The sequence below is a fragment of the Camelus ferus genome, chromosome 6 (genome assembly GCF_009834535.1).
Source record: "Camelus ferus isolate YT-003-E chromosome 6, BCGSAC_Cfer_1.0, whole genome shotgun sequence".
NCBI classification, from domain to species: Eukaryota; Metazoa; Chordata; class Mammalia; order Artiodactyla; family Camelidae; genus Camelus; species Camelus ferus.
Genome location: NC_045701.1, coordinates 55771175 through 55796049, shown reverse-complemented (window position 1 = coordinate 55796049; position 24875 = coordinate 55771175). Strand labels below are relative to the sequence as shown.

At 41.5% G+C, this 24875-nt stretch overlaps 1 long non-coding RNA gene across 1 annotated transcript; it reads right to left on the bottom strand.

The window, feature by feature from the left end:
• Positions 1 to 514: 514 nt before the first annotated feature.
• Positions 515 to 24535, bottom strand: LOC116664283. Its single transcript, XR_004320718.1, has 3 exons — positions 24280 to 24535; positions 2920 to 3148; positions 515 to 724 (listed from the first exon to the last, which is right to left on the bottom strand). It is a non-coding gene; the product is annotated as an uncharacterized LOC116664283 (long non-coding RNA).
• Positions 24536 to 24875: the final 340 nt, after the last annotated feature.

Genomic DNA, 24875 nt, shown 5'->3' with positions numbered 1-24875 from the left:
GAGGGCCAGGGAATGGCACCTGGAGAGACTGCCTGAGCAACGGCACTCACAGACAGAGGGAGCCATCATGGGGACCCTCAGAGGAGGCCATGGGCCTGGACAAAAATGGGACGGAGCCTAAACTGGCACAGAGAAACTTTTCCTCTAAAGTTCTGAAATGCCACATCCCCAGAGTAATTTCTTTCTCCACTGTATGAGGTCCAAAGGGCAGCTGCATCCAAATCCATCAGGAGAGCTGTTAAAAATCTGGCTTCCCAAACTGTTTCTCTGACCTACCAAATCATAACTTGGGAGGCTAGAGCCTGGAAAGACTTTAACAAGCCATCTCAGTGAAATGAATACAGGCTAAACTGAGAACCACTGCCCCAGACAATGGCCCATGCATCAAACCAAACATTTATTCACTCAACAAACATTACTGTACACCTCCATGTGCAAAGCCCAGTGCTGGGAGATGGGTAAGACAAATTACCCTCATTACCATGAGCAATAAGAAAGAGAATCATGCATACGTCTATTTCTGGAATACACTGTATTTCCAAGGTCACCAAAACATCCAAGAAAAAGTATTCTAATTATGGCTTAATTGACAGAAGGAAGACCTGGGAACCTCCTGGGCTCAGATTTGAACACTGAAGAAGTCTGAGTAAGCAGCTCTGGCGGGCTATTCTGAGCTTCATTAAAAGACGCCCCTGCTGTAGAGAGTGTTGTCCCTTTTTCTCTCCTATAAAAGTGTGAAAACAAAGAAATATCAAGGAAATGCAATTGGGAAAATGAGACTGTTTTTAGAAGTCATTTGCAGAAATGGACAAAAACAAAGGAAATTTTGTGACAGAGTCTGCTCCTGTATTCTAAATCCCTACTCATTTTCCTTCTCATTTGTGCCTTAAAAGTATAATATTGCAAGGTAAGGATGGAGTCAGCCTCACTGTAGATGGTCCTGTATCAGCCCTGGATAGCACAGTGGAAAACCAGAAGCATTCAGGCAGGCACAAATGAATCCCAGGAGGTGGCCTGCACAGTTGGGAACACGTCTGGCTAATCTAGTAAAAAGAAAAATCTAACCCAAAACATATGCATTTAGATATAACTCTATAGAGCCAAGGCTAATTAATCCTCCTGCTCGTATAAAATGGCAAAGGTAATAACAATATTGCGAAGTCTCAAAGTCTTTTAATTGCACGGCAGTTCTTTCCAAGCAGCAGGCATCTGTGCCATATGTGGCCGCACACCCTACACCCACACAGATATGCCCTTCATACAAAGCACTTGGCACTTGGCCTCAAGACCACGTTGGTTGAAGCCTGGTACACAACCCCCCACGACTGCTCAGCAACCAGCAAGGGACACCTGTTTACCTTTATAAAAGATCAACTGCTGAACCTTGCAGGTACCCCAGGAACCCCTCAAGTTCCCTCTGGCATTCACCTTCCTGAGAATTATTTTTGGTTTTTTTTCTTCATGCTAAGAAAGGAATTGATTTAGATTAAAACTGTGGGCTATAGACACCTCACCCTCCATTTGCAAAAGGTCATTAAGTATGTTCTATATGTAAAATAAAGCAGACTTCCCTGTTGCTTCTAAGGCTAAAATGAAAAGGAAGGTTAAGTGGGGTTCCCTTTACAAACTCCGGGCATACTGAATGGACCACTCTGGTGAGATTCTCAGACTACTGTCTAGACCAGATCCATCCCTGTCTACCACCCCTGCTCAAATTAAAGGGCTTCAGGATCTAACGTGAGTTCTGGGGGCATTCTATTTCCTGACACTGGATTTTCCATCTTCCCCAGCTGGAAGCCTCCAGATGGTTCCAGCTCCCGGGGACAGGATTATTCTGCTGAAAGACTGGGAGCCAAACCTTTCTAGGAGGGCCCAGCTAGAAGAGCTCTGACTCACACTCACATATATTCTGCAAATTGCCACGTTAAAGGATAGAATAAACAGTTATTGAGCACCTACTATATGGAAGGCAGTGCTGTTCTAGGGACTCTGGGAGGCATGAGTGAATCAAAGATTCCATTCTCAGGGAGCTTAAATTTGGGAGAAGAGGAGGAGGAAGGGCAAAGCATATGGGAATAAATACAAACCTAGTGATAAACGTTATCACTAGGTTTAGGGTGGGAAGGTGGCATTGATGATATCCGAGCTTTCCAAGTTGCTCATTATATTTGGAAGTTTTGTCAACAGTGAAGTTTCTGGACTTCTTTCCCAAAACAAAGAATTTGTTATGAGGCCCTCAAGGGTCTTGGATTCCATGTTCTGTGGTGATGATTCTGTTTAAAAAATATAGGGCTGAAGTTCATGAAACTTGAAAGTCCTGTTGTTCCCTCCCTCCAGACCACCACCATGGAGTTAAACTAGGGGGCAATAGATTAGACTAAACAGTATCCACTGTCTTTTTTCAAATCCATCTCCCCTACCATTATTCCTCTGGTCCCACACTGTCCCAAACCCAGACTATTTTATAAGATAAATTAAAGGGGAAAACCACATTAATAGGAAACCTTGTCTTGATCAAAGCCACCGTATATAGTTGTATTCAATTTAGTCTGTGTAAATGGTGACCTGAGAGCTGCAACTATACATCCATCCTCCGAAGTGGCAGCTGGTTCTCATGCCATTCCTGGCCATGGTCTCCACAGATGGGGCTAAGCAGAGTTGGTGATGCTTGCAGCAGCTTAGGGAATCTTCAACCTCAAGGAACCAGACAAGAAGAGTAGCTCTGGGACCACCTCAAATGTCCAGATCTGAGCTGTCCTCAGGGGCTGGAGCTCAACTAGGCCCACTGAAATTTTCTCAGATTACTGTGAGTTAAAAATTTTTAATTACTCCATTCTTCTGAGAATTCTTCCTTGACCTTCTTAGCTAAAGTAGCTCCCTGTTTTTTCACTAGTTTCTACCTTCCTTTATGATACTTACCATAATTTCTAAACAATGTATTTGACTATTTACTTGAGTTTTTCTCTCTTCCTTCTAGACTTTGATGGCCAGCTCCACACCGTGTTCACTGCTGTTTTGTCAGCTGAGAACAGTTCCAGATGTGTGACAGGGACTCTGAGAAATGTTTTCTAGTTCGTGAATGACTGACAGGAAAGGACAAAGGACGTATACCGTAAGGGTCTAGCTTCCCTTCATTCAGACTTGGACCCTGCAGAAACAACAAATTATGAGGATCATAGGCATACAGTTTGCCCAGAGAGGTTAATTAAATCTTTAAATGTATATGTAATTTTGTATCTAAAACTCTACTTAAACCTTTTCCTCCCCATCACCTAATTGAAGGATTGGATTGAACAGCCTCTGAGATAACTTACAGCTCTAATAAAGCAAGACCTGTGATGCACATTTGGTGAAACCAATCCATTTCCCATCTCTGATCTCTGATCTCTTTAAATCAGAAACAGGGCTAGTACTGCCATCAGTTGGAGAGAGGAGTGGCTTGTTTCTGAGATGACTGAAAACACGGCAATATTGACATTATTTTTGAGAAGCTTCTGCTCCTTGGCGGGACTGGCTCTGACTTAGATACACACATTATAATGATGCCTAAAGGCAAGATGTGGTTCAGCTTAAGTATGTGTCTTTGGAGATGTCTAACTATAAGTGAGCTCCAAATGAGTCATTACATCATGTTCTCTCAATAACTATCCTTGGATGCGTCATTATTCATGGACTACAGTGCCCCAAAGTGCTTTTCTCTCCACCTGTTCCCTGAGCATGCTGCCTCTATGCCCTCATGTAGTGGTCATTTTTTGTTTGGGCCACTCAGAATACATTTCCCCTATCTCTTGGAAAAAGAAGTTTAATTCTCATTCAAGTATCTACCTCCATCATATGCATTCAGAAAAACTGACCCTACTTCTAGCTCCATGGGTTAAACTTGACTAACTTACACCATAGACTGGCTGGATGTGATCAGAATGGCTGGGACACTCCTGATTTTGTCATCCTGCAAGTCTAGTGAGTGGAGAGAGCTGTCTTCCCTAGTGAGTTACTGTTGCTCCATCGCTGACAGCTAGGTCTCAGCTGTGGGTTCCTCTTGGAATTCTGCCGAGTTCAAAGCAAAGGTCCAAATCTCAGACCTGAAGGCCAGGGAGCTCTACCCTTGGATGGTCAGACTGGTAATAAAGCCTGGATCTAGTCTCAAGGTTCATGGGACAAGATCAAGAAGTGACAATTCATAAGGAGAACAAAATCAAAAATACCTCTATCTTATACCACTCATAAAATTAATTCAAAATGGAGCAAAGACTTAAACATAGGCTTGATACTGTAAATTCCTAGGAGAAAACATAGGGAAGACTTTCCTTGACGTTGGTCTTGACAATGATTTTTTGGGTATGACACCAGAAACACAAGCAACAAAAGCAAAAATCAACAAGTGGGACAACATCAAACTAAAATCTTCTGCATGGAAAAAAAAAATCAACAAAATGAAAAGGTAACCTATAGAATGGGAGAAAATATATGCAAAACACTGCCAAATAAAAACTGGCACTTGCCATCTGCCTCTACAAGGATTAAATCACACTGGCACTTTCCATCTACCTCTGCTTGGATTAAATCACAAGCCACTGCAGCTGCTAACCTCCAACCCTCCCTGAAAGGAGTTCAGGGTGGAGATCAGGAATGAGGCACTCTGTGCTTTGGGAAAAACTGGCAGAATGGGCCTTCAGATAGTTAGATATTTTCAGGAGGTTTTATGAACCCAAATTCTTGTGTCTCCTCATATCTAGAAAAGTACTAAAATCATTAGCAGTGATATCTGCTCATTGTGACTAGCAGCAAGCCTCTGACTGCACATATCCACTCCCCCTTCACTAAAATCATATATAAAACCAAGTTCCCCCTGCCTCTTCTGAGCAGTTCCTCAGAGCTACCTGAGATGCTGTGTCCCAGGCTATAGTCTTCATTTTGCCCCAAATAAAACTTAATCCACAACTCTCACATTGTGTGATTTTCAGTCAACACCATATATCAGATAAGAGGTTAATATCCAAAAAATGTAAACAACTCATACGACTCAATAACAAAAAAAAAAAAATCTGATTTAAAAATGGGCAGAAGAACTTAATAGACATATTTCCAAAGAACACATCCAAATAGCCAACAGGTACATGAAAAGGTGCTCAACGTCACTACTGATCAGGAAATGCAAATCAAAACCACAATGAGATATTGCCTCACACTTGTTAGAATGGCTATCATTAAGAAGACAAGAGCCAACACACGTTGGCAAGGATATGGAGGAAGGAGGAAACTTTCCGCACTGTTGGTGGGAATGTAAATTGGTATAACCACAATGGAAAATAGTATGGAACTTCCTAAGAAAATTAAAAATAGAACTACTATATGATCTAGCAATCCCACTTCTGGGTATATAGCCAAAGGAAATGATATAGGATATCAAAAAGATATTTGCAGTCCTATGTTCATTGCAGCATTATTCACAATAACCAAGACATAGAAAAAACCTAAGTATCGATGGATGAATGGATATAGAAGATGCGATTTATATACAAAATGGAATATTATTCAGTTATGAGAAAGAAGAAAATCCTGCCATTTGTGACAACATGGTTGGAACTTGAGGGCATTATGTTAAGTGAAATAAATCAAAGACAAATACTGTATGATCTCATTTACATATGAAATCTGGAAAAATGACTGCACAGAAATAGAAAGTAGAATGGTGGTTACCAGGTGCTGGGGGCTGCAGGGAACTGGGGAGATGTTTTTTAAAGGTACAAAATTGGGCTAGTACATTTAAAAAGTCCTGGAGATCTAATGCACAATATAGTGAGTATAGTCAACAATACTGTATTATAAACTTCAAAGTTGCTGAGAGACTAGATGACATAATAAAGGTGTTAGCTAACTGCTAAGGTGGTAATCATATTGCAATATATAAATGTATCAGATCAACATATTGTACAGCTTAAATGTATACAGTGTTATATACCAATTCTATCTCAATTTCAAAAAAGAGAGAAAGAAATACTAACTGCCCTCGCCCCCCAAAAATTCTCACAAAACCGGAAAATCAGAAATAGCCAAAGCCAAAAAGGCAATGAAACTAGTATATAAAAGGAGAGTAATGAAACTTTCCTGGTCACCCTCCACCCCACACCTATGTTAGGTGCCCCAGAGCTAGATTCCCATTGCCTTCACTTTCATCAGTATTTATCCAGTGTATTATAAATGCAAAACTTTTCCTCCTTTCTTTCAGTTCCTAATGATTCTGGACTCATCATCAACTCCTCTCTTTCCCTCATCCCATACAAATAATCCATCAATAAATCCCACTGGCTTTCACAAAGAGAAAGAAAAATACCACATGATATTGCTTATTATGTAGAATCTAAAAAAAAAAAGACACAAATGAACTTATTTACAAAACAGAAACAGACTCACAGACATAGAGAACAAACTTATGGTTATCAGAAGGGAAAGGGATAATCTGGGAGTTAAAAATTTGCACCACTTGGGGAGTGATGGAAATGTTAATATGTTGACTCCTGTGGTGATTTCATAGGTGTATACATCTGTCAAAATTCATCAAATTGTACATCTGAAATATGTGTAGTTTACTGTACAGAAATTATAGCACAATAAAGTTGTTTAGAAATTTTAAAAAATTTTTAAACAAAAAAAAAAGTAAAATAAATCCCACTAGCTTCAATTTAAATGTGTTTAAAATACACACATTTCTCACTAGCTCATCACAACCATCTTAGTTCAAGCCACTGTCTTGCCTGTATAAAATACTCCCATGAAGTAGTGTCCCTGAATCCACTTTTACCCTCTTTTTTCTCCCCATAGTAGTCAGCATAATTATTTTAACACTTAGGTCAGATCCTGTTACTTCTCTGCTCGAAGTCCTCCAAAGTGCTCAACACTGAAAGTAAAATTCGAAGTCCTCACCATAGCTTCCCAAAACCATGGTCTTGCGCTCACCTTCCCCTTCACTCTTTCTGTCCAGTCATGCTGGTCTTGCTGCTTGAAGCCTGGAGCCCTCTTCTCCCAGATATTCATGTGGCTTGCTCCCTCACTTCATTTAGATCTCTGCTCAAACGCCATCTCTTCTGAGAGGTGGCCCCTGATTAGTTTATCTTAAAAGGTTATTTCTTTTCTTTCTGTCCTCTTACCTGATCCATTTTCTTTCAAAGTGCTTATCATTTGTTTGTCTGTCTCCTATCATTAGAATGTAACTCCCACGTGGACAGGAATCGATGCAGAACTCTGCCTTTTCCCAATAATGGTTGAAGTGTCAAAGGGAAAAGAAGTCTAGGACCACAGGGCCAGTATAATATGAATTCTGTTACTGCCTCTTCCTTCTTCAATTTGGGCAAGTGACCCTCTTCGCCTCTCTGTCTCCTCCCTGTAAGGTAGGTGTGATAAAATGTATTTTACAAAATGAAAAGATAAGACCCTGTCTTCCTCGCTTCACTATTCAAGGGCTGGTTTGGCTCCTCTTACTACTTCATCCATCCAGAAACTTCACGAATTATAAAAATATGCTTTGGAGCCTAAAATAGTTTTATTTTGACCCTTTACTATCTTTTTCTTTTTATGTGTTAACTCACCACTTGTATTTCTTCTCCTGTGAGATACTTATTTGTGCCTTTGGCCCATTCTAAATTTTGTTATCTGTTTTTCTGACATTGAAATACAGTTCTTTTTAACGTCTTTTTCTGCTCTAAACTTTTGGGGGAAATTTTCTATGTAAAATTCTAGCTTGGCAGTTTTCTTTCAGCACTTTGAGATCTTATGCTATTGTTTTCTGGATCCCTGTTTCTGTTGAGAAGCCAAAGTCTTATTGTCTCTTTAGAGGTAAATGTATCTTTCTTCTCTGACTACTATTAAGATGCTTCTCTTTGTGCTGGTTTTCATCAGTTTTATATTATATGAGTAGGCATGGTTTTCATCCTATTTATCCTGCTTGGGTTCACAGAGAATCTCTGTATTTCTGGCTTAATGCATCAGTTTGGGAAAATTCTTGACCTTTATCTCTTCATACATTCTTCTACCCCATTCTCTCTCTGCTTATAGAATTCAAATGTTAGATCTATTCACCGTGTTCCACGTCTCTGACACTCTTTAACGTATTTTCCATCTTTTTTCCTCCACCCTCCAAGATGGATATTTCTACTCACCCTTTGTATAGCTCACCAATCCTCTCTTTACTGCGTATTATTTGCTGTTAAACCTGTTTATTCAGTTCTTAATTTTAGGTGTAGCATTTTCTTACTTCTAAAATTTCCATTTGATATATTTCTATATAGATTCTTCTTCTCAGTGAAATTCTCCATTTTGGTTGGCTCACTTCTTGGTCTATTTATTTCTCTTCGTATAATTTATCATTTTTTATTGAGTATTGAATATTGTGCATGAAAAGCCGTGGACTCTACATTATATCACTCCAGAGAAGAGACCCCCTATTCTCTGCCACATGCTGTAGAGACACATAATATCAACCCAATCAGGACGCAGTCTTGCTCAAGATTTGTTTTCAATCCTCATTAGATTCACAGTATTTCTGGTTCTTGCCCTGCTCCAAGGGATTAGGCCTCCCAGGGGTCCCAAAGGAGAATCCAGGATATTTCCTATACTTCCTCCTTCTTAATGGGCCTTGAACTCAAAATTTTGTTTCTGCAGCACTGCCTAAGACTCCACTCTATTTCAGCAGCCTTCTGGTTGCTTACTCTACAGATATTAATCAGTAAATGTCTTGAAGGGAAAACCAGGGCAGCATCTGATCCACTTTTCTCCAGGTTCTCTGGCCCTTGACTCCTAGTTTTTCTTACAAATCTGGACTCTAATATTTGTCTCCTCAGCTTCATGAAACTGCTAAAAGCCCAGAAGTCCTCTCTGACCCTTAGAAGCCAAATGCTGCCCAGATTCTCAGCATCTTATCCATGTCTATACTTATTAAATATCCCATGAAGAAGATAGCGCATTAAAAAAAAAAAAATGCCTATTTCAATGAGCCTTTCTTTCTTTCCAGAACCTGGCTTTCCAAATCATAGCAGGCTTGGCATTTCTCTGATGCCTTCAAACAAATATTTCTTTTATATTTTATCCACATTTTCTAGGCATTCTTGGCAGGAGCAATTGTCTGGTACAAGTGATAGGCTTATCATAGCCAGAAACCTAATACATGTGTAGGTAATAACCAATTTTTAAAAACCAAAACAGGTTTCAGTAAAAATATGTTTTCCCTCCAATAAAATGATTTGTTGACGAATATAGGCTGATTGGATATAAAATAATTGTACTTTTCATATAGAACACAGGGAAATTCTTCACTGGTGGCAAAGTTTTCTTGCAATAGAAATCACCTCTGAAAAGTTACCAGTTTCATGTTTTCTTCTTCAGAAGGAAAACAAAACACATTCTACTTAGTCTTCGTATGTGATAGGGCAGTTTGGAGGGTTGCTCTGCAAGAAATAAGCTGTAATATCAGAAAATTACATAAGAACCACTCATATCTATTGAAACAAAACTCCTGATCCAAAACTTCTTTTGAAAATCACATCTTATTTTATCCAAAAATTTATGTGGGGATGATTTCTTGTTCCTGTTTTTGGTTAACAGCCTCATTTTTTTGTTTGTTTTTTGTTTTTTGTTTTGCTCAAAAGACAGCATTCAGTCTCCAATCTTGGGAGTAATATTTCCACTTCCACCCAAGTACTCTGCCACTTGTATTTGGCGGCTTTTCAAATTGCTCGGGTCCTCTTAAAACGGATTTAAGTGCAGTGCTTTTTAAAGCTGAGAACAGCGTGGCCATCCAGCCACATGAATCTGCCTTCTGGCTTCCTGAACCTGAAGATGTTTGGTAAGAATAAGGGGGCAAAGCTCGTTATCACCACAGGATAAAAGAGCGGGATCCACCCTCACAGGGAGAAGAGCACAGGGACCTTTTTTATCCCCTTCTCACAACTCAGTTTCTCCCTGTAGCTTTGCCTAAGCTCCCTTCACAAACTTCCTAAGAGCTCATGTTTTCATTTGCTAATAATCTAATTTTACTGGCCTGTAAATATTCATTGGGCCACAGGTCACCAAAGAGAGAAAACCATCTCCCAGATGGGAATCTTGACAGGATATCTGTGAAGTCATGTTGGAGCTATTAAATGATTTGCAGACTGGTACCCTGAGAGTTAACTCCTTACCATCTCATTCTAGGATAAACTTCTGTGGCATGACCTACTCCATCCCCTTGAAGGTTAAAACTAATGATGAAAACAGAAAATAGCTATTACCCAAATTGATCTCCTCTCAACCCAAAACCAGTATTCGGAAACATTGTCTTAAGAGCTGAGGAGCCCTGATATATGGACACCATATGTCCACTGAATTATCCCAAAACAGTTACATAAGCCAGAGAGAGTCATTCACTCAAAAATGTTTGTTAAACACCTACTGTGTGCCAGACTCTGTGCTAGAGGCTAGGGATACAGTGGTAAACTCAGTGGAGCCACATTACAGACAAATAATCTATTCAACAAGAGTATTTCACATGGCAATAAGTGCCACAGAGGAAATAAAACAAGATGATGTAACATGGAGTGAAAGAATGAGGCCTGACTATGTGGCGATCATAGCAGGTCTCCCTGCAGAGGTGACATTTAAGCTGAGATGTGAATGACAAGAGACAGTCATACAAATATCTGGGGGGCAAAGCATTCCAGGCAGAGGACATTAAGAGAAAAATCTAAGGCAAGAAAGAAGACACATAAGGGGAGTCTGGCACATAAAGGGAGAGGGGCACAGGGTTATCAGACAGACAGGAGTCAATAATGTCAAGTGAGTCTCGTAGGCCATCGAAAAGACTTCGCCTGATACTCAGTCTCTCTCTTCTACCTGCTCCCATCTTTGAACGGCATGAGCATGTGACTATTGTCAGAATTTGTTCCTCAGTGCTCATTAATTTAAAAATAATACCAATGTACTAGAACACTGTCACCAGGTAATCGCTTCCAGCAATGATAGAAATGCATCTATTTTTCTAAGCCAAAGCAATTGATCCTCCAGGCAATATTTAAGAGCTCTGACAGCACTTGAGCTGGGTCCTGTGATTAATGCAGATTCAATCGGTTAATCTGATGGATATCAGTGCAGAGCTGTGACAGTGCCCCTGTGGACCCCAACACACAGATTGGAGTACACAACAGAACCATTGTGTGGCTGAAGTCAGTCAAGGACTGGACCAGTTCATCCTCCGGGCATTGAACTGTTATGAATAAGCTGCTTTCTGACTGGCTCATGTCACAGTGACCGTTTCTTAATTTTGCCAATGAATAAAGCTTATCCACATTCACTGGATCCAATTAGTTGGCCCAGATCCCACACCATATAACTAATGCCACATTGTGCTGGAATATTTCTGAACTGACATGTGGCAGGCAAGAGATTCTAAATGAGTTCATCACCACCAGGGCTATGACAGAAAAAAAAAAAAAAAAAAGCCAAATTAATGCAGAACAATGGATTGGCCAAACAGCCAGCTGCTATCTTCCTGCCCTAGCACATTGTCATTCATCCCTAGAAATTATGTCCAATTGGTTACGACAAGGAAGTTCTTGAAATACCCCACTGTGTATAAGAATAGGAAATCATAACTCCAGCACCTTGGCTACTTTCCATTTTGAGTAATTATATTCTGTATGCCAAGAATTTCCTCTGCCTTAGGTCTTCAGAAATATGGCTGGATGGGGTCTCAGTGTCCCCAGTCTCAACACCTCATCTCAGAAGAATCTTTACTCATGGCAGTGTTAATTAGAGTTTTTTCTTAGACACATACACACACAAAAACACACAATTAAAGCCAAATATGTTTTCCCATATGCATGACAACTTTATGCCTACCATCAAAAAGGTATGAGCATATTAAATAAAACAATACTCAATTGGGGGGAAACGTGTATAATTTGGTTCACTATTGGGCATTCATAGCAGAGGTTTATGGGTTTCTGCAATCACAAGGGAGCTCATTATGATAGAAGCTTTGCCTAGAGTGCAGCATAAATAGGGGACTGGCCCCATTTCCTGGGCTTTTTGGGGTGGGGGAGTTGGAGAAAGGGGAACTGTAATGCTGTAGAAATCAGGCAGCAGGATCCAAAAGCAAACTGAGGAGTGTAGGGCAGGAAAATTTTTCCTTCTACCCTTCTAGGTTCTTTGGCTGGTCTAATGATCAAACTGACAAGAGACAGATTAACAGGAGAAAAATCAATTTAATTTTATCCATATGGGGGCCCCATAAAAATACAAGACCCAAAGAAAGGCAAGTTGGGCAATTGAGGCTCATATGCCATCCTGAGCTAAGGAATGGGATGGGGGCCTGGGGCTGCCAAGGGGAAGAGAACAATTCACAGGACAATAAGTAGAGCAGATGTCTGGTAATTAGATGTTTGCCCTGCCATACAGATAGGTCATTCAGATGAAAAGTTACCTCTGAATAGCTCTCTATTACCTAAATTCCTGTAGGGTGTTAAGGTGGGGGGAGAAAGCTCTTCCTGAGTCTTTGGTGCTTTGATTGTCTTCTGCTCAAAATAATCCACATGCCAAAGTGGCACGTTTTGAGGAATCTTTTTCTGAACCTCTTCAGGAGATAAAGATGGTCTAGCCAGCTATTCTTTTAAAGACCTGAGTGGCTCATTTTAAAAAATTATAAATATAGTGTATATATATTGCATATATATACACACACACATATATATAGATTCATAGCACATATATGTACTTAACATGGGATAGCCCCTCTCCCAGTCAACCCCACAACCTCCATCCTGCAAGATGACATTCTGCATCCTCTCCAGGCATCTTTCCCTTCCAGAATGGAGCTTTGGCTACTTCCTTCAGTCTCATGACCTTGGGAGACACTGATTCTACTACCCACATAGTATGATTGTTTTGCCATGGGTGTTTGGTTTGGAGTTCAGAAAATATGGCACCCAGATAGTTCTGGAAGCCTCTTTTAGTCAATTTTATCAGCAAAGAAAGACTAGCAGGGTGGGGTGTAGATGTGGTGTGTGATCACAGTCTTCTTCATGCCCCCACCCCTACCATGCAAGAGACAACAGGATACTAAAGGTTATTGTTTCACTGTTAGAATCCAGGTACCTCAGCAAGGTAACATTTAAAACACCTAAGTGCTCTTTATCAAAGTAATGATTCCGCATCCTATTTGTAAAATAACAGTGTAACAGAGTTGCAGTCAAAGACTTGGAAAGATGTTAGTAAAGATCAATCTCTATGGTGGCTTGGGGTTTGGAGTTTTCTTTTTTCTTTCCTTTTTCTCTCACACACTCTCTTTGTAACATCTGTTTCATTTAGCTTCTCTGAAGTTTTGAGTGTACCCCTAAAGATAAAATAGGGTTAGGGGACCAGGAAGAGGAAGCTCTCTCCTACGCAAGAGAGATTTTCCAGAGCAAACTAGAGCCAAAGAGAAGCATGACTCCCCTGGGTCATGATACAAGCCTTGGGAGTCTTAAGAACTGATGTTAGGTGATAAACAGAAATCTGTGGGGGAAACACCTATAAAGAGAAATTACGAAAAGTCCCTGTACAACCAGGCAAGTGAGTGCAATAAATCTGAAGGACAAATTCGGACTAGAAATTCAGTAAGTAAGCACACGTCATAGGGGAAAGAGGAGACACAGATAAGAGAAGGGAGCCCTTGGCATTGCAGAAGCTATTCAAAGACTGGGGCGAAGACCAGCTCAGAGCACATGACAGACACAGAGAACGCTGGGGTCAGCACAATATTTTTGTGTAAAATGCAAACTTACTCAGATTCTAAGAAGTCAAATTGCTTTAAGTTTACTTGGCTAGGTAAGGTAACAGTAGAGGAAGTCTTGCACTCTGTGAATTTCACAGAGCTCTCAGGGATAGAAAACGCTAACTTCAGTAGGTAATTATCTGTTACGGAACATGGTTAATGATTATGTTCAGAAGATGTTAACAATCACTCTTAGGGAAACGATTACAAGGCCTTCAAAGGGATCCCTCTGGGCCACGTGACTGGAATGTGGTCTGAGGAGCCTGCTTTAATGCAAATACTTGTTGTCATGGCGACAGGATAGCACCCGCCTGCTCACCAGCACCACACAAAAGCCCCCTATTTTGGCACAATAAGCTTTTAGTTCAGGATAGACTTTATAAGTAATCAAATATGGAAAGTAACCTCCTATACGACTTTATCTGTCTGTTGCTCTGTAAGGACATAAAGTTCAAAAAGTGAATCTAACCCTAGGAAAGGTTTGGAACAAAATGGAAAAAACTGAGAAGGCCGTAAGAATCCTCTCACCCCCCAGCATGCATACGCATACACATACACACACACACACACACACACACACACACACAAGTCTCCCGTTTTTCTGAAATTTAACAGTTACTGCTTGTGGAATTGTCCTTGCACTAAGACACATCATCATTGGTTTTTTCGCTCATTTCTTCTGTTTCATTCATAATAAAGGAGATAGCATTTTAAATATTGTGTGATGCCTTAGAGATAAGTGCTCACCCAGAGTGACTGATGATTTATGGGGGTCAAGTCATAAAGATAGGAATTTCATTTATTTTATTGCCTGTTTACCTCCTAGGGGAAGAGACAGCTGGTAAATCATTTTGGTAAGTTAGTAAATTGGGGGGGCCTTTGTTTGCTGGGCCCAAAAAGAAAGCACAGGATGGAAAGGGGTCCAGGGGCGGCATCCTTCCCCCACATCCCTCTGAATAGGACTGCTCGCAGAGCATGTCAGCAAGAAGCTGTTAATTCTTCCATTTAGAAACTCTAGGTAAAAAAAAAATAACAATAACCGAGTTTCTCTCCATTGTTGTCTCATTGTCCGTAGGTCCTCTTATTCTCCAGGTACTTCCTTATGTCTAACCTAAATCCCTCTTGTTTCCCATCATCATCAGTTAGCTATTTAGTTATTTCTCTTCTATTCATGTAGAGATTTCTCTGGATGCAAACACAGATATTCTTAGTACTTATCTCAGTTCAAAATTGGATTTCTTTGGGATTTCTGGTCAGTTCCTGCAGAGGAGCTGCAGAAACTCTATTTCTTCCTCTCTAAAATAAGAACACCCCTTGCCCTCAAATAGCCAGTTGAGAAGATATGGACATTTTTTTGCTCTTTATATGAAGCTCATCAAAACTTAGTTTAATCATTTCCTGAGAGGTCAGCACTCATGCAAGGTAACATCATTATTTTTGTGATCAAATAAGGAAGTATAAATCTTTGTATTATTTTTTCAGAATCATTTTGCCCCTTGACATACTAATCAATACTCAATGTTTCCCCACCCTTATTCTATCTCTTCTGTGATATGGTCCTCAAGTGAAACAATACGGAGAAATGTTGCTCAGGAAATGTGTGCATCTCCTGCCTGTATCTCTTGCAGGCCATCTGCCAGGGCACTTTGCCCGTGTGTGTGTGTGTGTGTTACTTTATTCTAATTTTGGATAAGCCTATATACCCAGTTTAAATCAACTTTCCAAATGCAACCCTTTTCTCCCTTTGCTATGAAATTTGGGGATTGCTTATTCTCAAAATGACATATCCTAGTGGTAACTAAATAATCAGCACTGCCCCACATCCCTCCCCATTGGCTCCTAACAAAGGAACAAATCTCATAGGATTCTCCAATAAGAAGGGTTAGTATAAAAAGGCACTTCTTTCCTCTTTGAAGTCCCTTTGACCCTCTGTCATACCCACAGGCTGCATCCTTTTCTGTGGCTGAGAATCCATATCTCAGCAGTTGAGAGGGGATAAGAACCCTGAGGCAATCAAATCACCTCAGTGGACCCTTCTAGACCCCCTATCTCTTTTCTTCCTGGCATGTAATCATTCCCACCTCCCAGTAGTCACACCCTGGGCTTATTGATTCATTTCTGACACATAGAATATGGCAGAAGTAATGTGCTATCAATTCCAAGTTTAGGCTGCATAAAAGCTGTGGCTCCCATTTTGGATGGTTACTCACTTTCTCTTGGATCGCTTGCCCTAGGGGAAGCCAGGTGTCATGTTAAGAAATAGCCCCATATATATCAGGAGGAAACTCTTAATTTGAAAAGATACATGCACCTCAGTGTTCATAATCACCATTTACAATAGCCAAGACATGGGAGAAACCTAAATGTCCATTGACAGATGGCTGGATAAAGAAGATATGGTATATATATACATTACATTATTATATATATATTATATATGTACAATGCATATGTAATTATATACATAGTATGTGTGTGTATATATATATATAATAGAATGTTTCTCAGCCATAAAAAGGAATGAAATAATGCCATTTGCAGCAACATGGATGGACTGAAAGATTATCATATTAAGTGAAGTAAGTCAGAAAAAGATAAATATCATATGATATCACTTATATGTGGAATCTAAAAAAATGATATAAGTGAACTCATTTTACAAAACAGAAACACACTTACAGACATAGAAAACAAACTTACAGTTACCAAAGAGGGAAGGAGGGGGAGGGATAAACAAGGAGTTCAGAATTAGTAGATACAAACTACTATATATAAAATAGATGAACAAGGTCCTACTGTATAACACAGGGAACTATATTCAACATCTTAAACTATAATGGGAAAAAATCTGAAAAAGAACATACGTATCTACACATATATCTCTCTATATATATCTGAAACACTTTGCTGTACACCAGAAACTAACACAACATTGTAAACCAACTATACTTCAATTAAAAATAAAAAAAGAAATAGCCCTATGACAAGGCTCATGGGGTGAGAAACGGAAGCCCAACAACAACCACACGAGTGAGCTTGGAAGTGGATTTCCCTTCCTTCAGAGGATCTCACAGCTTCTTCTGACAGCTTGACTGCAGCCCCATGAGAGGTCTTGAGCCTGAGGCTCCCAGCTAAGCCACATCCAGATTCCTGACCCACAGAAACTGTGAGGTAATACATGTTTTGTTGTTTTAAGCTACTGTGTTTTGGTGGGTAATCTGTCAAGCTGTGCTGTGTAACTAACACAGTGAATGCTGAGGCCACTGGTCCAAAGACCATACACTGAAAATTTCAGCTTTAAGGGAACAACCTTTTCAGTCTTCTGACTTGTTCAGGTGGGGAGATGCTGGTCTGTGATATTTCTGAGCTCTAGAACGTTACAAGAGCGTCCTTCCAGACTCCCCATCATGCTGATTGCAGAGACAAGTCTGACACATCAGCAACTGGACCAAAGAGCCCCGCCTCTGCAGGCGGAAAGATGAAGGCACGGTGCTATGGGTGGGCTGGTCCTCCCCCTGCTGCTCGGAGCTATGGGAGGTTGTCAGGAGATCAAAATTCTCAATTACAAGGAAAGACACAAGCAATTCCTGCTTCTACTGAGAGCACAGCAAAAGTCAGCGCTCAGGAAAATTTGGGAAGTGAATAGAGTATTTCTTTGGAAACCACACACTGTCTCTCCCTTACTCCACACTCGTGAGCAGCCTTAGGGGCCTGTCCTGGCCTCATTCTTTCTCTAGACTGAGCTATCAGTGAATCTGCAGGAAGCTGCCGTATGCACGTTCCATGTTTATATGTATATTCCACAAGGGCCGAGAACTTTGCCTGTTTTGTTTACCACTGTGTACAAGCACTTTGACTTGTGACTGGCACGCAGAAGGCACTCACTAAATACTGGTTAAACTTAAGTTTTAATAACTGAGGGTGGGACCTGACCAAGGGTAAAGACCTTCTATAGGCTAGAGCCAGAATCACCCACCCCCTTCCCCTCCTCCTAGCATCAGTCTGCTCATCCCGAGAGTCTGCAAGGATTTGGGGAACACCCCCAGTCAGCTTAGCCAGGTTCTTCACACTGTGGAGACAGGGGGCTGGCACAAGGGCACAAGCCTCGGACCATTCCATGCTACCACAGTGGTCAAGGAAAAGGACCACTCTGTCCCCTGCAAGGAAGCAGACAGACAAAGACCTTGCAGGCCACCTCCTTAAAGCTTTAAGGCCAAGGTCTCAGTTAAGGGACACCAACAGGCTGGAAACACCAGTGGGGTCCTTTGGTAACTGGGTCCAAAGTGCCTGATGCCAGGAACCAGAAAATAGAAAATGGTACTTTTCATACATACAGTAACTGGCTTAGGGCCTCATTCCACCAGTTTCAGAGGGAAATAAGTCATGTTTGTTTAACAGACACAGTGGAAGAATGTTCTGGCACAATGCCTGACACCCAGTAGGCAATTAATAAATACTTACTGAATGAATGAGAAATATCTTAAGCCTAGTATACATATTTCTTGGCTGCAAGTGGGGAAAGGTAAAAGTCAGATCTGTGAAGTCATACGTCCCCTTTCCTCCCACAACCCACACAAAGAGCAGGAAGGAAAGCAAAGAAAGTTGTCACTAAAGCAGTAGGAAGAAGCCACCTCTGCTCTGTGACTTGGGTCAAAACAGTTAACCTCTCTGGGCCATAACTGCTTCATTTGTATAGCAGAAAGTTTGGGATTGGTGAGCCTGGGCTGGGATCCTAGGCTCTGAGCTCCTCTAAGGCCCTGTCCCTCACACCTAATTACACGGTTTGCCTGCAAAAGAAGCACAGCCTGCCTTTATCAGGGTAGAAACAATAATGAGGTGCCACTGTCATTCAAATCATGGAGCTGACCTTTCTCTCAACCTCCAGCTTTGAGTAATGAGCCCAGTTACTCATTTTCCGAACAGAGTAGGTAGATATTCTTCATAGCCATTTTTTAGTAACATTGGGAAGAGGCTGAAGAGGAGAAGGTTATGATGAAAACATGCCTCCTTCTCAAGTTTTAATTTTTCATGTCTACTACAATGGGAAACCCCCTCTTCAAGGGCAGTGGGAACAAAAGGAGCAGCGAAGTTTCTCCATGTAGAACACTTCCTTGGTCTGCTGCTGGGGTGGGAGCAGCTGGTATTCAAGAAACAGTAGTTTTACTGGTGATGGGAAGTACCTGAGAGGAGGAGTGGAGAGCAGGTTCACAGAGAACAGGCTCTTTTGCCTCTCACTGTTTTTCCAGTTTTGTAGACAGAGAAGAATGTCCTTCTGAAAAGGGCAAAAGGAAGAGGTAGGAAAAGTTTTTAAGTGAAAAAAAAGTATTATATGATTTTTTGTGAAAATAAAGCACTTATTTCCAGTATCTATAGAATTGGTGGGCAGCGCCAAAATCCTTGCTGAAAAGAGGACAAACGAATCAAAATCTATGCCAGGAAATTATAGGGATTTTAATAAATATCACGTAGCAAAAGGATTCCATGCTCAAATTAGTTTGAGGAATGATTTATTGCAGGACTTCTCAGAGCCTTTAATGAACAAATGGGCATTGTGATTTGAAAGAGACTTTTTCCTCTGGAGAGTAAAGTTTTCAGAAGACACTGTGGGAAACATTGCCTCATAGCTCACTTCTCTTATTTGAAGGCAAATAATGCAAATGAAAAAGAATTATGCTGTCTAGTTTCAGAAGGCAAAACAAGATCAACACATGTTTAAATTTACTCCTTTGGGGAAGTGGAATTGACAGTTTAGTTTCAATATTGAACCTTTGCAAGAAAGTTAGAGGACAAAAGATCCAGGCTTGATATATTGAAGCACTTACTGACAATAACAGCTGTTCCAAATGAAGAAGCCCGCCTTCAGGAAGACTGAACAGCCTGTCTTTGGAATAATAATAATAGCCATCCCAGATGAAGTGTTCGCTCTTTATGATTCTATGCTAAATAGCATCATCTATGTAGATACAGGTAGAGATACATAAAAATACGTGACTATGTGTTATGTATGTATGAACTCATATTCATGTTTATATCCATTTTTTCTATTTAATCTTTACAACCCTATGTAAGGAGATACTACCATTTATCCCCATTTTGTAGATAAGTAAACTAATGCCCCAGAACATTACCTAACTCATCCAAGGCCACACATAGATTAAAAGGCTTAGTGGAGATTGAAAGGCAGGCAGCCTACTGCAGAGCCTCACTCTTCACCAACCACACCACCACACTGGCCCCTGGAAGTCACTGGACAGTAGCTATGACTATCAGTCACAACAGGGACCATATAGACAGGGCTTTGGTATAGAAAAGGTGTGTTCTATGTGACTTATAGGGTCCTTCCAAACAGTTATGACTAGTTTTCAATCAACGTATATAGACTATTAATAATAATATTTGTACAAATATTGAATTCAATTATTAAACATATTAATGGCTGCTATATGCGTAACATCGTAAAGAATGCAACTGGTAAGAGACAGAGGAGTGAAAATCATCAAAAACGGTATCTACCCTCGAGGAGCACACGGTCCCACGAGAGATGAGATGACACATGGGAAGCCACGAGACACCAGAGCCTGAATGGGCTGTATTTCTACTGAATGTGCGGGCCTCAGTTTTGGGGGCTCACAGAGGACCCAGGTCTCTGTGGGCTGTAGTGTGGCTGCCCCCCTGACATGATTTCAGCAAGGACCCCATGACGGATGTTGATCATGGCTGCAGATCAGTTTCTGAAATTTTTTCCTGTGTTTGTGTAAATGGTGGTAAGAGGCACTATAAGTAACACTGTCTCAACACCCATGTTGTTTGGTTAATTGGTTTTGGCTTTGTTTTCTTTAAGTTTTTTTTAGAGCAGTTTTAGATGCATAGCAAAATTTGGTGCTTGTGCATGGTTAGGTTTCCAATCGCCAGCTCCCATGACTCATTGTCTGAGGTCTTCTTCCGCCCCCAGAGCTCACTTTGCAAACCCGGGGTGCAAGACGAGCAGGGAGTAGCAGGAAATGCACATTGCACCTCCTGCCCATCAGCCCTCAGCTAACAACGGCCAGGGTTGGTGGGTAACTATCTACCTCCCTTGCCCATCAGTGGCATAGCTCTGAGATGCATGGTCTACACTGTCTCCCAAAACTCCCCAGCAGGGTCATTATGTTCTAGTTGCCCACGAAGGTAACTTGCTTGATAATATACCCTTTATTGCTTCAGTCCCTCCCTATCTGACTTTCCCACTCTCTCCCATTGTTTCCTTGGATCACCTCCCAAAATTGCTGCTTGCACTCAAATCCTTGTTTTGGTGTTGCTTTAGGGAGAACTCAACCTGGACTTGGATTCCCAGCCCCTGGCAACCAAGGCATCCAACTTAAGTCCAATTGACCTAAATATTTCCACCAGAGATTTTCACCCACGAGCAAATGAAAGGTTAGAATTTGTTCTGAGGCCACCAGCAAGGGCCTCTTGTGTCCAGCAAGGTGGTAGCTCCAGCTGGCAGCCATGAAGGTAGCAGGGACTCTTACCAGGCTCTTCCTAGTACATGACTTTGACTGATCCACCTGATAGGTAACAACCAATGTCTTTTCTGCTAATGGTATCCAGAGTTGGATTAACTTATCTCCATCCATGGAGCCAACTAAATACAGACCCCCGTTCTTGCAGAGATGCTTGGACTTAGTCTCCATAAGGGAGCAAGGATTTGAGAGCTTGAATTTTATTCCTAGAATTTTAGAATTGGGAAGGACATTTGAGACCATCCAGTCTCTTTCTTCACAGGTGAGAAGATTGAGGCCAGCAAGGTTAAAAGATTTCCTTAAGTGGGGCCCAGAAAGAAGTAGAGGCAAGAGACAGTTTTTTAACCATAGTGGTTAAGAGCCAAGCTTTTTGAAGGCAGTTGTCTGGACTTGAGGCCCCACTTGCTGCTTGTGTGTATTTGGAGAAAGCTATTTAAGGTCTCTAAAGCACAATATTCTCGTCATTATACAGTTGTGAGGATCACATGAGATGATCTATATAAAGCACGCAGCATGGCAGTCATTGGGATGCTTTCAGCTCCAAATAACAGAAGAACCCACTAAAAGTATTTTTTTAATTAAGGAATTAAAATAAGAAGTTCAAAATTGGGACTGTTCCAAGGTTGGTTTATCAGGGTCTTTTTATGTCATCAAGGACTCATGCATACTCTCCATGTTCTGCTGTGCCATCTGCAGTGTGTCTCCCATGATGGATGTAGATGGCAGAAGACAATCCAAGCAGCACCACCTCATGCAACAATAACTGGCAGGAAAGCAGGAGAGCAGATTCTCCCCCAAGGTATTCTTTATATCAAGGAAGAAAACCTTTCCCAGAAGCCCCCTTATGTCTCACTAGCCAGGTGTGCATTGCATTCCATATCTAAACCAATCCCTGACAACAGGAATCCAGGTAGCATGATTGGCTTAGGTCAAAGCAACATGTCCTTCCTGCTACCAGGGTACAGTCACCTCCTTGGAACACACAAGGAGGAGGGGGTCAAAGGGACATCAGGGCTCTGCCAGCAAGAAGGAGGAGTTGATGTAGAATGACTGATGGGTTAGGAAGCAACAACACCAACCATAGTTGCTGAGTTTACAGAGATGCTGAATAAATGCTGTTTTTAGTGTGATGTGCAGTTCCTTGTGCTACACAATTGCAACCTTTTCTTTGGTTTAAAGCTATCTGTCTTCAATGGTAAAATTATCTAGTAGTGTAAGTAACACTGTCTCAACAGCCATTTTATTTGGTTAATTGGTTTTGGCTTTGTTTTCTTTAAGTTTTTTTTAAGAGCAGTTTTAGATACATAGCAAAATTTGGAGGAAGGCACAGAGGTTTTCCATATACCCCTGCCCACACAAGCACAGCCTCCCGCATTATCAAGATCCCCTACCAGAGCAGTACATTTGTTACAAGTGATGAACATAAATTGACAGAACATCACCAAAACAGTACCTTACACCCAGGCTCACTCTCGGTGTGTTCTATGGGTGGCCTCAAATGTATGACATGTATGCATCATGAAAATATCATACAGAGTATTTTCACTACTCTAAAGATCCTCTGTGCTTCACCCATTCTCCCCTCCCTTCTGTGCCCCCAACCCCTGGCAACCCCTGATCTTTTCACTGTCTCCATAGTTTTGCCTTTTCTAGAATGTTATAGTGCTGGATCACACAGTGTGTAGCCTTTTCAGTTCAGTTCCTTTCACTTACTCATATGTTAAGTCATTTTTTTACTTTACAATATACAGTTTTGTAAAGGGGAAAGGTGGCTGTGGTGCTGAGGGTATAGATGGAAGAACAGAGAAAGAAGGGCCTGATGGAACCAGAAAGCCAACTTTACAGGCATCCCAATTTCAGCCTGGGGCCTGCTCCAAGCTGGGCTTTAAAGAATGGACTTTACATTTGCACTTATCCTCCTGAAATCCAAATTCCCACTTGTACTAAGAGACTTTCAAGCAAAAGAGCACAAGTTAGAAAACAAATCCTGTTGGAGCCTCCTCTAATAGCTGTGCCTCTTAGCCGACATCACCCGTGCCGGGGCCGGTCTCATTTGTTTTGTCCACCCCAACACAGCCAGCACAGCAGATGATCAGGACCAGAAGTGGCCCATCCAGGCTTTCCTAGGTTCTGTCATGAATGCAAATCTTAACCTTCAAAGAGCATCTTTCATCTTCCAATGTCCTCGCCTAGAAAATGAACTGTCACATTAATGCTCATCCCAGCCCCTGACCTGAGAGGATCTTTTAGCCTTAGTGCTCCCTGCTCACCCCTGTGGCTGCTACTCACATTTTCCCCAGAGAGGGGATCTGTTTGACCTTGTTCACTGGCCAGGCTGCTACTAAGGACCCCTCCTCAGGTGAGGTGCAGCCCCCCACCTGTCAGCAGGATTCAGGCAGGACAGCGTTGCATCATGCTTGCCTATGTGACATGGCCTGTGAATAGAGGCAGATTCTGTTCTCTGTAAACAGGCTATGGTTGTGGGGGGAGGGGTGCAAGGAGCCAGACCAAAGTATATGGTGGAGGCAGAGAGAGCATTTACTCGGGTGTTTAGCCAGAAGAACTAGAGAAAAATTCCTCTGGCCTTCTCCAAGAGACAGACTCTGGGAAGCAGCAAACATGAAGTTAGATCTAAGGGATAGTGTTTTTGAGGGTCCTGGAATTAGTCTGCCTCCTTCCCCCTTATTCACACCCACTTTCAGGGTTTTCTGCAAATCAAACAAAGAGAAAACAAAATAATGAAGGTGGGAAATTGCAGGAGCAGGAGAAACTTACTGAAGTCTAAACATGGGAGCCCTAGTCTGAAGTTTCTGCATCCTGTCTGATTTGGCAAATAAAAATCTCTCTGGAGTTTCTCCTTCCCCTTTTTTCCTTAGACTGGACCTCAAATTTCTCTCTGCCTTCAGCCATAGAATTATAGAGATAAAAAAGTGCAAAGAGTACAGCTCCTTGTATTCAGATACAGAAACTAAGACCCAAAGAAGCTGTGTGACATACCTAGTTGCCAGAACTTGTCCTGGAATTAAGTATCTGGACTGGCTGCCCACGTATCTTGGTACCAGTGGGACTTCTCCATAGCTGCCCAGAGGGGTCTCAGAGTTGCACCGGCAGACGGGTTGACAAGAGTCTTCACAGACACCAGGTGTGGGAGCTGGGAGGGCCTCTGAGCTTCCATGTCCTCACAGCTGATGTAGACAGAAGCACTGTTATCCTGGCCGGATAAGGACCATCTGGAGACGCCAGAGGACACAAGGCCCACTGCAGCGTATCTAGCCTGCAAATTGAGAAATTCAGGCAAGTTACTCTGCCCATCGTGTGACATGATATTGCTGTTGCTTATGAAAGGGTACTGGCCAAAATCACTAGTCAGGAAAAATGAATCAAGGGAAGGTTAAAAAGTTACAAAAGTGAAGACTTCATCCAATTACCGGTTAGCTGAACAGGGAGAAGACAAATTCTTGGACAAAATTCCATCCCAAAGCTGAATGGAAGAATCCAGACACTGAGCCACTGCCTTTCCCCTTGGGTTTCTTGGGAATAGGCAACCCCAGCTCTGGAGGGATGAGACCTGGGTACAAACCCTGATTCCTTTG